This window comes from Chrysochloris asiatica, unplaced genomic scaffold, assembly GCF_000296735.1.
Source record: "Chrysochloris asiatica unplaced genomic scaffold, ChrAsi1.0 scaffold00158, whole genome shotgun sequence".
Taxonomy (NCBI): Eukaryota; Metazoa; Chordata; class Mammalia; order Afrosoricida; family Chrysochloridae; genus Chrysochloris; species Chrysochloris asiatica.
In genome coordinates, this window is record NW_006408676.1 from 822,460 (window position 1) to 826,047 (window position 3,588).

A 3,588-nucleotide genomic window follows, 5' to 3' on the forward strand; every position below is an offset into this window, starting at 1 on the left:
CATTTAGTTTATTTTTACAGAAATGAAAATTAATGAGGGAGGAGGTGGTATGATGGAGTGGGAAATGAGTCATCTTAGGGCATGTTAAGTTTGAGATAGCAAAGTTGAGGCATGTTAAGTTTGGATAGTAAAGTTGAAATGGTAAGTAGGCATTTATATTGGAATCTGGAGTTCAGGGAAAGGTGCAGCCTGGAAGCCCTGGAATCATCTAGGTATGATGTTTATTTATTTGAGATCATCCCAGGAATGAGTGAAGATAGGAAAGAGGAGTTTTGAGTACTGGATCCTAGGGTTACTTCAATATTGAGCTGAGGAGGATTAGTCTGTGAGGCAAGAGCATAAGGAAGAAAGAGTGGAGTCTCTCAGCAGTCAGGTGTATATGAAGGAGAGTGTGAACAACTGTGTAAATGCTGCAGACAAATTGGATGAGACCAGAAGTGGGAAGAGACTTCTGCAATTGACTATGCCAAGGTCATTGACTATCTGACAAGAGCTTTTGTGATGGAGTTTCAGGCACCTGCATGTATGCACACTTAGGAAGGAATACCACACCAGAAGTGATTTCAAGCACTACACAAAAAGGAAGAGAGTCCTCAACCTACCCAAACCCCATATCTTTCAAGGTCAATCACAAAAGTCACCTGTTGCACGAGTCAGTCCTCACTCACTCTCACTTTCGTTCTCTTCTTGCTCAATTGGACTGATTTGCATCTTCCTTTGAACACACCATAGACTCAGGAGGATTCTTCACCTGTGGCTGTGTATAATTCTTTCTTTGTTGTGAGCAACTTAAAGATAGGAGCTTTGCTTTATCCCATTCTGTCTCACCTCTATCACCTAGTGCATTGCCTTTAGCAGAATAGTCACTCCAGAAAATACTTGCTGAATTGAATTTGGAGAGCTGTTACCAACCTCAGGCCACCCATTCTCAGGGCCGTCTAAACTGAATTGTCAAATCCCTTAAGCAGTGATTCTCAAACTTGAGCATGCATCAAAATCACCTGGAAGGCATGTTAAAACACAGATTGCTTGGCCAAATCTTCAGAGATTCTGATTTATTTAGAAGGTTTGAGTGACCCAAGAATTTACATTTCTAACAAGCTTCCAATTGAGACTGGTGTTGCTATTTCAAGAATCCATTGCCCCAGAGCAAAAAGTGATTCCTTTCAAGCATGCCCATTGTTTGACTACCCTGGAGGAACTGACCCCTATTTCTTTGTGAATAGAGGCATCTGGTCTGGCTGCATGGGGGATGCAAATGTCATCTCTCCCCAGGATCTTATATCAGTGTAGCACCAAGCATGCACCTCCTGCATGAAGAGGGGTAGACATCTGCACTGCTATCAGAGCAGGACCAGCAGCAGCCACTCTGGACCCACTGAGATGGAGAACACAGACATCTTTTTCTTGGACCAGTAAAGGTATCCAGGAAATAGGTGCATCTTCCCATGCTAACACTCCACTCTACAGTTCCATCACCCAGGTCCTGGGAGAATATAATGGCTCTCCAACATGTCTTTAAACTGTCTTATAGATTGTTTATGGAGAACTCATTTGACATTGTAGGATAAGTGCAGGACTGCAAGGTCGGTTTGAACCACAAGGTGGTGGTGGTGGTGGTGGTGGTGGTAGTGTGAGGTGGAGTTGGCTGCGACTCAAAGCAACCCTCTATAAGGTTTCTGAAGCTGTAAATCTTTAGGGGAGCAAAAAGCCTCATCTTTCTCCCACAGAATGGCTGGTAGTTTCAAACTGCTGACTTTGAGGTTAGTAGCCCAGCTCGTAACCACTATCTACCAATAGTTGAAACTTGAAAATGCTATACTGAGTTGCTATGAGTCAAAAGTGACTTTATGGCACTTAACAACATCAACAAAAATAGATTGCTCATCCTTGAAGACCTGAATTCTATCTATAAAGTTGTTGAGAGTAAGAAATGAGCCATATTTATTCAGAATTTTCAGAGTTTTAACTGTTACACAGTGCTTGCTTTTAAGGAAAAAAAAAAAAGTCAATTTAAAAAATAGTGATGCAACAATTTATGAGCACTTAGAAAGGAAAATGGGAGAAAGATGAGGCTTTCTGCTACCTCGGAATTTAAAGCCTCAGAAACTCTATCCACAGTCGCTCTGAGTCAGAACTGACTCCACAGCACTTAACAACAACAAGAAAGGAAAATGGTACTCGCTAGAACAAGTGTTGGTTTACTAAAAAGTCCAATTAGTCCAACTTCATTTCCTTTTTATGCCTAGTTAAAAACTAAACCAACTCAGTTTCCATAAAGTGGATTCTGCCTTAGTTGTGGGAAAATCTGGGAGATAACACTTTAAAAAATTTAAGCATAGCAGTTAGCAGTTCTCATAATATTCCTGTGGACAAGATAGAGATGCGAGTATTGGTGGGTAGGTGGACTAGCTGAATGACTGTCTCCATAACTTCTGAGTCATATATGAGTGTCAACTTTGAAGAAGGTCTAAGTCTGTAAGCCTGGCCTGCTAAACATTTTTATCAGCATGAGGTAAAGATACAGAAATCATCCTTATCACATATCCACCTGATTCTATGCTGGGGTGGATAGTTGTGAAATGACTTTTAGAAGACCCTGACATGCTCAGAAAGTAGATAGGCCAGGATTTAAAAATAAAACTAACTCAAAGCAGTGAAAGAAGACTCAGTAGAAAATGTAACACACTGACTAAGAATTTTAGTTGTTAGAAAGCACAGCACACCATTAGTCCATTGTAACTTCCCCTAACATTGATATACGGGGCAGAATTAATAGACCAACAATGTTGAGAACAAATTGCATTTGGAACATTATAAGTAATTAGAGATTCATAGGCAAATAGAAGCATGTCCTAAGTGGCTGAGATGATGAACTTGATAGCACGTCATAGGATGATGAGGAGGGAACTGATTTTTTTTTTATTATTATTATTAAGAACATACATAGAACATACACCAATTGAATAATTCCTACATGTACAATTTAGTGATATTGATTACATTATTTGGGTTGGGTAAGCATTCTCATCCTCCTATTCTGAGTTTTTTCTCCCTCATTAACGTACAGTCCAGAGTCCTGGTGTGGTGTTGTGGGTTACTGTGCTGGACTGCGACATCAGTTTGAAACACATTGTCTGTGGTTCAAACTCACCAAACGCTCCTCGGAAACCCTATACAGGTTTATTATGGGTTGCAACCAACTCGATAGCACTGAACAACAACAACATAAATACCTGGTGTTATGCTGATTAGACTTGACTGTTAACCACAAATTTGTTGGTTCAAACTCACCAACCATCCTTGGAAATCCTATGTAGGATTGCTACGAGTCTGAATTAAATCGACAACATTGAACAACAGCTGAAACATAAAGTCACTGACCCTTAAGGTACCTATCTAATCATTCACATTGCTGTTGTCACTTTGAGTCTATGTAGATAGCTCTTCTAAGAGCATAATAATAAAAGCAAATGTGATATGTTAAACTATTGTTTGGTTTTAAGACGAATTCAGGGGATATTTTTGGCTTCATATTGAAAGATTATCTCATGGCAACAACTTCATAAATTAATCCAGTCTCTGTGA